The sequence below is a fragment of the Ursus arctos genome, unplaced genomic scaffold (assembly GCF_023065955.2).
Source record: "Ursus arctos isolate Adak ecotype North America unplaced genomic scaffold, UrsArc2.0 scaffold_33, whole genome shotgun sequence".
Classification (NCBI taxonomy): domain Eukaryota; kingdom Metazoa; phylum Chordata; class Mammalia; order Carnivora; family Ursidae; genus Ursus; species Ursus arctos.
The window spans coordinates 8700499-8711324 of NW_026623019.1; positions in this window are offsets into that span (position 1 = coordinate 8700499).

Here is a 10826-nt window from a genome sequence, read left to right on the forward strand (position 1 = left end):
ACTTCTTCTCCTGCCTCAGAACATCCCATTCAGTTTATGACCCGGGTTCCCATGGCTCCAATTTACATGTGATTCACATAACATCTGTTTAATTTTAAAGTTTATATGGCAGCTTTTTGAAACCCCAGGGACTGTCTCAACTTTTTCCCCTCTTCCCTCAAACACCAAGAGGATGGAGAAAATTAATTTCCTGTGTAAAAATGCAAGATGACAGCAGGTCTAAGGTTAAACCTATTTACAAAGGAAAATGTTGCCAATGTTTAGAAGAGCCAACTTTTATTTGAAGAATTCAGTGATCTACCTGGCTTCTAGTGTCTCATGGCATTTTATCAGGAAAGAGTTTCAACTTATAAATAGCAATAGGGAAGAACACAGTTCATATTTGCTTTTCCCCAACGTGCTATGAACTGTTGGCTAATAGGCCGATCAATCTGTTTCACTCAACAGCCGCCCAGGGAAGTTCCCCATTTTCCCTTCCTCTGACAGTGTCTGGAAATACCTAGGTTGGCCCGGAACCTCAGGTTGGCCTGGCTGCCCCTGCCCTCTCAAGACTTTTCTCTTTTAGTGCTGATGGCACCAACAGCTGTGGGCTTCACCTCTAGTGGAGCAAGCCGAGCCTGGCTCACCCAAGGGCACACTCCAGATACAGCTCCTCTTGTGGAAAGAAGAAGGAAGGGTTGAGTCCTCTCCAGACAGATAACTGAGGTCACTTTCCTTCCCGCATCTTGTCCATGCAGATGGCAGCTCCAATCTTTCTCATTCCTATCCAAAAGGCCCTTTCAGTTTGGAACTTGCTCTGAGTTGAGGGGGAATCTTCTTGGCTCATGAGCACATTCTACAGCTCTACCATCATCATGGGGTTTCAGGAATCTTTGTGGTCCTCTAAGGCCATGTCTCTTCCAGGTCCCGCTGAGCCACACAAAGCCATTGTGCTGCTCTCACTCCTCTAAGCCGAGGCCTCTCTGTATGGACACAACACCTGATCGCTTATACCCTGACATCTTGTCATCTACTGAAGAAATAAGGCCCAGGTCTCCTTGGTCTCAATTCCCCCAAACGTGTCAGGGAGTATACTACGGATTGAATGGTGCTTCTCAAAAGTTCGTGTATTGACATCTTAGTCCCCAGTACCTCAGAATGTGACCTTATTTGTAAATACAGTTGTTGCAGTTACAAGGAGTTAACAGGAGGTCAAATCGAAGTGGCTAGGCCCCTAATTGAATATGAGGCATTCTTATGAAAAGGGGGAATTTGGACACAGAGACACAAACACAGGGAGAATACCGTGTGAAGATGATTTACCTACAAGCCAAGGAAGATCAAAGATTGCCAGCCAAACACCAAAAGCTAGGCATGAGGCACAGAACAGATTCTCACTCCCAGCCCACAGAAGGAACCAGTCCTGCCAACACTTTGATCTTGAACTCCCAGCCTCCAGAACCGTGAGACAATAAAAATCTGTTATTTAAGCTGTTCGGTTTGTGGTACTTTATTACGGCAGCCCTAGCAAACTAATATAGATTTTTATTATTGCTACCATAATATTCCCTCCCTAAGGCAATCAATACTTCTAGTCCACTTGGCTGAACTGGAAAAGGGTCAAAGGGACAAAATGCATTGGGGAAAACTTCAAGAATATTATCCTGCCACCGTTTCATATAATTTAAGAAAGAGCTGTATGAAAAGGATTATTTTGGAATTCGACTGGGAAAATGTTAGCACTTTAGGATGCTATCAGCATTTTCCAATCTTGATAAAGTGACTCCCGAGTTGTTTTAATGCCCAAGATAATATTTTTACAGAAATCATTAGTTTGGGGCTCGCTTGGTAGATGCAGTGGAAAAGATATATGGGCCTAGGGAGGCCCAGTGCTAGTTCCAACATGTGCTAACTGGATGAGACAGACTTCAGGCCACACAAAATCCCTCTCAATGTTTTCTCATTTGTGAAAAGAGAACAATAACACCTCCTTCCAGGGGTATTCAGGAAAACAATAAAACAATTTATAGGAAGTGCAATGCCTCGTATTTGAGCATTTTTTTCTTCTTCCTTTCTTTATATCCTGTACATTGGGTGTCTAGCCATCTGGAAATGAAGAAGGGAAGAAAAAGCTGGGTGGCAGGATCAAGGCAAACAAAAGCCCTTCCATTTCAACAAGAAACAATGTTTATGGCCCATCATTTGATGTCCTACATACCATCAATAAGAAGAACGATCTTTGCACACACCCTGCTTTCTTAAAACTAATGATTCAAATGAATTACTATCATTATAAAGCTCCTCTTTATACTGACAAAATGTAAAAGGGAAGTTTTAATTTAAAAAAAAAACTATACAATAAGATGTATAGGATCAAAGAAATTTAAATGTTATTTCCACTAGGAGAACCAGATCACCTCTTTGATTCTAAAAACTATTTCCAAATCGGATTCACCCATGAAAGAAGAGAGGAAAAACATGTGCCTGGAAATAAATATAGATACTACCTTTGAAACTTTAGCAAGAGGTCCCCCTCATTCAAGGTGATCCCTAAACAAATTCGGTTACTACCTTAACATGACCAGAGCAATGGCTCTCTCTTAACAATGGACATTGAGAGAATATCTCCTAGGAGACTCCAAGGATCACTGGCTTGACCTAAAAATGAAACTTTGGCAGCTCAACCACTGGTTCTCAGACATGCCTGATCAGCACTGAGAGGCTTAAGAAATATGCTCAAAGTAAATAAATTCAAATGATTAACAAATGGCAGATCCTTCCAGAAGGTAACTAAGTATATGTACAGATGTATATGTGTGCTAAGATGTATATACACACATACATGTGTATGCTTATATGTCTGAACATGTATTTGTATGTATTATACATCAGATACACACATAGAATCAAATTATTCTGCAACTCACTTTCACTTAAAATATACATGCCTATCTTTCCATATCTACATAGATCATTCACAAATGATCTAACTTATTAAGTATAGTATTCCACTGTATAGAAATGTTTTCATTCATTTAACTCCATTAACAAATCTTTAGGTTGTTTCCAGATTTTTGTCATCATAGAGTTACATCTATGTTTGATACTTATGCAAATACATTTAAAGAATGCAAAAGAATCACTGGTTCAAAGGGAAATGGATTTTACATTTTGATAGAATGAAATTGCCCTCTAAAACAAAGGTCCACCAACTTACAATCCTGCCAGTCACACATGAGGAGACCTACTAAGGACGAGCAGGGGTGATTTAAAAAAAAAAAATACAGATACAGATGCCCAGGCCCCATGCTCTTGGAAATGTTGATGCAGAATGTCTGAAGTGGGCCCAAAGTATTTGTACTTTTCCAAAGTGTCCAAAGAAATAGAAAGATCAACCAGGATTAGGAACCTCTGAGATAAACCATCCACCCGTGCAGGAGGTACACATTAGCTACATATCACTTATTCATCATATTGAGAATTACTCACACATGTGGCTCTGACCTGTGTAGGGAGAAGTAGCATTTGAAAACCAGCTAGAATTAGTGCCAGAAAGACAAGCCCTGTCTACTGATCCTATTTTCCCACATCTAGCTGTAAAATTTCCTGGTTGGAACTGCTGGAATCTGTTTGGAAGCTAAAAAAGAATGTTTTGTTTTATTCCAATACTTTATTAAGGGATGAGGAAAGAGACATCCTTGTTATTACTCTACCAGCAGTTCAGTGAGTTAAAGAATCCTTGGCGCTTTTAAAAAGTTCTATGACTAACATAATATAATAAAAAATCATTTAAAAAAAAACTAATAATGTACAAAAAAAAAAGTTCTATGAACTTGGAGCATCTGGTCAATGGATAGTGAAAGCAAATGGCATTTGCTGCTCCACGCACCAGTCCCACTATGGTGGGACATTAGATGTTGGACAGCACTCTTATCTTGATAGGGAAGAAATCTGCCCTCAGTCTTCCCAGCCAAGTCTGGGAAGGAGGAGCAGAGGACTGAGGAGAGTGACCTCCTAACTCAAAAGAGTAAGCTGATGTACACAGATACTAATGATATTTATTATCTAAGGCATCTTCATCTCTTCATCTGCCTAGTAAGATAGCTTAGAGCATTCTTAATTTCAAAGACCTGAAAGGCCCCCTGTAAACTTCCTCAAAGACTTAACACAGCAGTTCTGCACCCAAGCATTAGAAAACTTATGGAGCTTTAAATATTACTGATGCCCAGGCTCCATTCTCAGAGACTCAGATCCTACTGGTCTGAGGCAGAGCCTAGGCACTGGCATGTTTTCACTCTTTGCACAGGATTTAGCGTGAAACCAGCACTGAGAATCACTGTTGTGACCTATCATTTGCAGGACGAACCTGGCACTCCTCCAGGTTGTGCACTGCAACACTCTGGTCTGAATAAAGCTACCGATAGAAGAGGAGAGCAGGAATGAAAAAAGTAAAGGAAAAGGACATCTAAAGAGATTTCCTGAGCAACCCTTCCTCTTTTGCTCCCCTCCGTCCCTCCACTTCAAATCATGTCCCTGCTGCCCAATGCCGAGCTCAAAGAAAATGGGGAGGAGTGTCTTTCAGGCAGGTTAAATGAGGCCCAAAGCCTACTGGCTTGTGACCCATGATTTCAAGGAACCATCCACTTTTTTACAGTTCAAACCTGGAAACACTGATCCCAAGAGCATAAACAGTAAAATACAGATGGAACCCAAACAGTGACAGGTTTGGTTAACTTATTAAAAGGCAGAACTGCCTTTTAACCAGATGAAGGTCACAGAATTGTGGGGAGCTGGTGCAGGGCTTACTTTTCAGTGTTAATCCAGATCAAGCGAATGGAGCTGGTAAGAGATGCATCTTTCCTGGGACCATTATCCCTTCATCCCCCACCACCCCCAGTAAAAGTCCAGGTGCACCCTCCCCTTTGTTACATGCCAAGGAAGACTCTTTCCACATGATCCTCATTCCTTTGGTCAACATCTGTGACCCCAAATCCAGCTTCCAACAGGTATGCAACTGTCAACACCATCAAGACAAAAGCATTTTCTCTAATTTATGCAAAACAGTCTGCTGAATCCCCTTCCCTGAGATTAGGAGTATAGGAGTTTGCGCTCTGGAGAATACACAGCTCTGGCAGACCAGTACTGACAAATCTAAAAGGCAGAGGACAAATGGGCCACGGCATCAATTAAACTGGTAAAAAATAGGGAAGCACTAGATAAAACGAAATCAAAGGACTGGGATAAGTATATACAGCAGCAGGTCTTAGACGTACATTCTGTGGCCAGTGAGGGAAAGGAAACCTCCTACTTCTCCTGTTTCCCTCTTCTCATCTATGAGAGGGGAGATTCAGAAGCCTGCACTGTTTTCCATGGTGGTTTTGGGAGTCAAATCCTAAGAATGCATGTGAAACTGGCTTGAAAACCGGGAGTTCTGTGCAGAGGTAAGAATTCTGAGGGTCTGTCTGGGAGGTAAAATAACACTGTGGGAGATGTGCTCTGAAAGTTCCTCTCCCCCAGAAAAAGCAACTGTGTGATCCCTGGTCATCTGGTCGACTCAGGGGAGCCTACATAGGAGACTGGCCAAAGAGGAGGCGGAGGAGGAGGAGGAGGAGGAGGAGGAGGAGGAGGAGGAGGAGGAGGAGGAAGAGGAAGAGGAAGAGGAAGAGGAAGAGGAGGAGGAGGAGGAGGAGGAGGAGGAGACAACGACAGCAGGGCAAGATGGCTGGGCCCCATTCCTACGGCCTCACCTGCCACTGGCCCCACAGAGGGTGAGAACCTTGACCTGGTGCCAGGTTGTGAAGGCTTTGACATTATTCCCTTCCCTCCTAAGGGCCAGAAATTCAGACATCATCTGTGTCAGAAATGTCAGAGAGGCACTCATTGAGAAAAGAGAGAAGAGATGGGAAGGTCAGAATAAACACATTGGAGAACCAGGCACCAACCTGTGGCACAGCAGGAGTTCTGAGGGGAAGCAGAGCGGCCAAGATGCCATCAGAGGAGGAGACACTGGGTTTGTCATGCAATGCCAGACCCTCTGGGGTTTGCAGAAAGGTTGTAGTGAAAATCTAATAGATTTTCAATGTATTTTCAGCCTCAAACTGATGTATTTTCTGAATATGATACTTCTGACTCTGATCAGAAGTGGGATCAATTTATTATGAGCTACAAGCTGAGAAGTTAAACCAAACAGAGCTCTATTTATTTAAGTGACAAAATACATTGCTAGTAAAGGTTATAGGTGATTTGAACAATGAAAATCAACAGGAACAGAGCACCTGGGTAAAGTGTTATGAAGACAATAAAACCAAGCCTTGATGATAGAAAGGATTTTACAGGCAAAGAGGAAAGGGGAGGACTGCAGAGAAGCAGGCGAAGAACATCAGCAGGGACATCTTTGCTTTTAAGTCACCAGAGTTATGAAAGCCCAAGGCTTTTCCAAATGCAAAGTGCTTTCACAGCCATTGTTATTATTTTGATTCCCCCAAATCCATATATTCAGATGTTACTACCCCATCTTACAGATTAGAAAACTGTTAGGGGACAGAAAACTGTCAGTCGGTTAAGCATCCGACTCTTGATTTTGGCTTGGGTCATGATCTTGGGGTCATGGAATCAAGCCCCACATTGGGCTCAGGGAGGAGTCCGCTGGAGATTCTCTCCCTCTGCTCCTCCCCCTGCTCAAGCTCTCTCTCGCAAATAAATGAATACATAAGATCTTTGAAAAAAAGAAAAGAAAACAGAATGTTAGTACTCACTGTAGAGATTATAAAACTGAATGTTAGTTCTGAGACTTCTGGCTTCCTCTTGTGGTCAGAGCCAGTAAGTGGGAGAATTGGGTCTCGGACCACAGTCCAGAGGTCTCTCTACCACACTTGTCCCTAAAGAAGAACTAGGATCTGCTGAGCCCCTCATGTGCTCTAGCACTGAGCTCCATGACTTCCAAAGCTTATCCCTGAGGCAGAGTCATCAGTGAGCAATACTGGAAGAAAGGAAGACCTCTGGGCCCAAAAAGAATGTGTGGCATTAAGGAAGGGGAGACCAAGTGATGGAACAGTTTAAGAACAGAATGAAGATAATTTGGCCTTTATCCCGAAATCAGTTAATTAGCTGAGCACTAACCACAGGGCGATATACCAAACATACTAAATGCGTGCTCTGCGGCTCGCTGGGTCTAAAAGGAGAGACATGCTCTCAGCCAGGGCCCTAGCCTCGCTCTCCCATGAAAAGTAATGAAAACACTGATTCAAAAGAACATCCATCTGTTGCAGTTAAAGCCTTTTCGAAGAAAATAATTTATCCATGGAACAAAGGAAGCATACGTAGAGATAGTTTTGCCCTTGCTGGTGAGAGAGACGTCAACATACCATCAGCTCAAAAACCAAGCTGAGAAGTATAAGGAAATTTGAGAAGGTCCAATTGTGCACCATTTCAGAATGCAGGGCCACAGAGACAACAAAAAGTATTTGCATTCAGGACCCAAAATTAACTCTCTTTCTCCTCTTTCCATTCGTAGGCCTTATCGGGTCAGGTAATCAGACACTCTGTGGTCTACTCTGAAAGGCATTTTCTTTTTGTGTGTGTCATGACACAAGCGCAAATGCAAGTTGTACAGAATTGTTCCACCTGATGGGGGGGGGTGGAAACCACTGCTTTCACTGAAGGATTACTGGGTGTCCTTTGACCACTTCTCTCTGTTTCCTTTGAAAATGTTAAGTAGATATAAGGAGGAAAAGCAAGATAAGCTTCAATCTTTGGTAATACAACCATGGCCGGAAACAGGCATGTGAGAAAGAAAGAAAACATGGTGGAACAAGAATGTTTCACTCAGTGTCTGCATGGAGTCTGTCAGTTTTTAGCCAGAAGCCATGATAATTATGACCTAGCCCATGAACTCTGCCCCACCCCCTACTGTTTCCTGCTTGTCTCTTCCCAAGGGGTTCTTTGGGTGCCCTATGTAATGAAGACCCCATTATTTTTTATGCATTAACTTTCCTAACCAAGCATCACACAGTGCTCCCCTGCTGATTACCAACTGAGTAATGGTTACAAAGACAATTCCCATATTTATATCGAGGAGAAATGTGTACATTATATAGCTTCAATCAATAATTAGCATATGAATTTAGATAGTCCATTATTTTACACAAAAACAGTAAAATAGAATGGGCTGGGGACTACATGTTTGAAGGAAAAATCCTTGAGATATTAACAAGATGGCTGAATGCTAAGAATACATTAATTTATAGACATCTGTTCACTTCACCCTAATGTCCCTAAGAAAGAGGGACTCCCAAAGTATGATGCCAGGATCAAGCATGAAATCACCACCAGGAAAAAACAGCAAGGTGACTGAGATATAGCAGGTTCCTCCTCTGTTACAGACACTGTGAGAAGGACTCTAGCACCTGTGCTACCTCTCAACACCCTGCAAGAGAGAATTCATTTCCATTTCACCCAGGAAGAGCAGAGAAGTCAAGGGAGGTGCCCGACTCCATCCTGTACTTCCATACCTCAGACTTTGCAATTCGGTTCACTAATCCCTTCACTTGCTCACTGATTTATTGAACACCAATTCCATGACAGGTTCCAGGTTCGGCAGCACAGATATAAAGCTAAATAAAACACAAGCTTTCACTCATGAAAGCTTGTATCATTTGTCTATTGGAATTTCCAAAATCAAAGAAAATCTCTTTGAATGACATGACCTAATGATGGCAAGAAGGGGACATTGCCTATGTTTGATAGTCCTTCTTTCCTCTCTTTTATCTACTTCCCTTCCTTCCTTCCATTTCTTTCTTTCACAGGAAGGAAAGAATTTACAACACTCAGTACATATGGTCCTACGGGGCAACATACAACCATCAGTGCAACATAATGTCCCAAATCAGTGTTCCCCACAGGACTATTCAAGGTGAGTCAACTCCAGGTATATCAGAAACAAAAGGGGTTCCACAGTAAAGTAAGTTCACAAAAATGGATACACAGCATTCCCCTCTGATGATTCACAACACACACCAGCATTTTAAAGGCTCACAGAAGAACTTTTTTAACACTGCTTAGTGGAGGACCCCCTAAACTTTTCCAAGCATTGCAATACTTAATTGGAACAACCTGACAGTTTTCCAAATATTGGAATGCAAAGGGAGAATTGCACTAGAGAATAGATTACTATTTTGATTAGGGAAAAAGATATGGGCGTTCTTTTTTTTTTTTTTTTTGTAATAACAGAATAACATTTATTGAGCTCTTGCTATGTACCAGATACTGAGGGTTATATAAGCCTATGAATTAGGTACAATTATTAACTTTATTTTATAGAAGAGCAGATGGAGCCTCAAGAGGTTAAACAGCTTTCCCATAGTCACATAGCTTGTAAGTGGTGGTGGACATGGGCCTTTAATTCAAGTTACCACCTTACAGAGAAGCAGAGAATTTGATCTCAGAAGACCCTGGTTGAAGTCCATAAACTGCCCCATAGTGGCTAAGTAAACTTGCGCAGGTCACTTAACCTCTTTGAGTCTTCACTTCCTTACTTAGTAAATGAATTGGATAACTCATACCTGGCACTTACTGTAAAGATCAGAGATAATGTGCACATATTGTTAAATGCCCGGCAAACAAACGCACCATAGATGATGTCCATTTTAAAATACAGAATGTAAGACAGCTGACCCACAATGAAAAATACGTGTATTCTAATCTACTGTCCTGTGATTTATGAAGGTTTTTGAGCTGCTAGCCATCCACATTTTTATCAGAGACCCTCAGAGAAATGACATTCAAAAACAAAACAAAACCAGGGCGCCTGGGTGGCATAGCGGTTAAGCGTCTGCCTTCGGCTCAGGGTGTGATCCTGGCGTTATGGGATCAAGCCCCACATCAGGCTCTTCTGCTATGAGCCTGCTTCTTCCTCTCCCACTCCCCCTGCTTGTGTTCCCTCTCTCGCTGGCTGTCTCTATCTCTGTCAAATAAATAATAAATAAAATCTTAAAAAAAAAAAAAAAAAAAACAAACAATTGATGGGAGTCACTCCTACATGAAATACTTTTAGAATAAGAAAATTGCTTTTACCATGGTTGGCACCGTGGTCCAATCAACTCAAATAACTTGCAAGAGACTGGCGGGAAATTACACAAATGGAAAAAGAAAACTTTGCTTAAGAAATTATTATTTCATCATTTATTTTGTCTTTGTGTTTTTCCTTTGTATTTGATCCACTGCATTTCTTTTTTCCCCACATTGTCTTTGCTGTGTCTTCACTTACATAAATTAAACACAACAAAATATTTTAAGCTCTATTTTTCTAATTATCAAAATCAAGAATAAAATGGAATTTCCCAACATCCCATTATCTAAAACAAGGGATTTGGCAGGTTGTACTCTATAGTGCTTTTTACCTCCATGTCCTAGTCTTATTTATTATAATTTGGTAGCTTCAAGCTAAAATATAGTTATGAGGTAATTATTTTTAACTTATTTATCTTGCAACATTATGTTTGACATTTATTATCAGCTTTGCAAACATATTTACAAAATTATTTAGACCATCTTTTTTACTTGTTTCAAATAATATTATTATGAATAATTAAGTAAATTTATATTTATTCCCAGGTTAAGATGATCTTGAATGAGGTCACCAAAAATCTGCATGTAATAATCCCATTTCCTTACAAATATATTCAATAAGTAAAAATTTATCTATCTTGAAAGATCTGTACCAAAATGACATTAACAATGAGTATATCTGAACCGGGGATGTACTGAATGGTGACTAACATAATATAATAAAAAATAATTATTAAAAAAAAAAAAGGAGAAAAAAAAAACAATGAGTATATCTGGAAAGT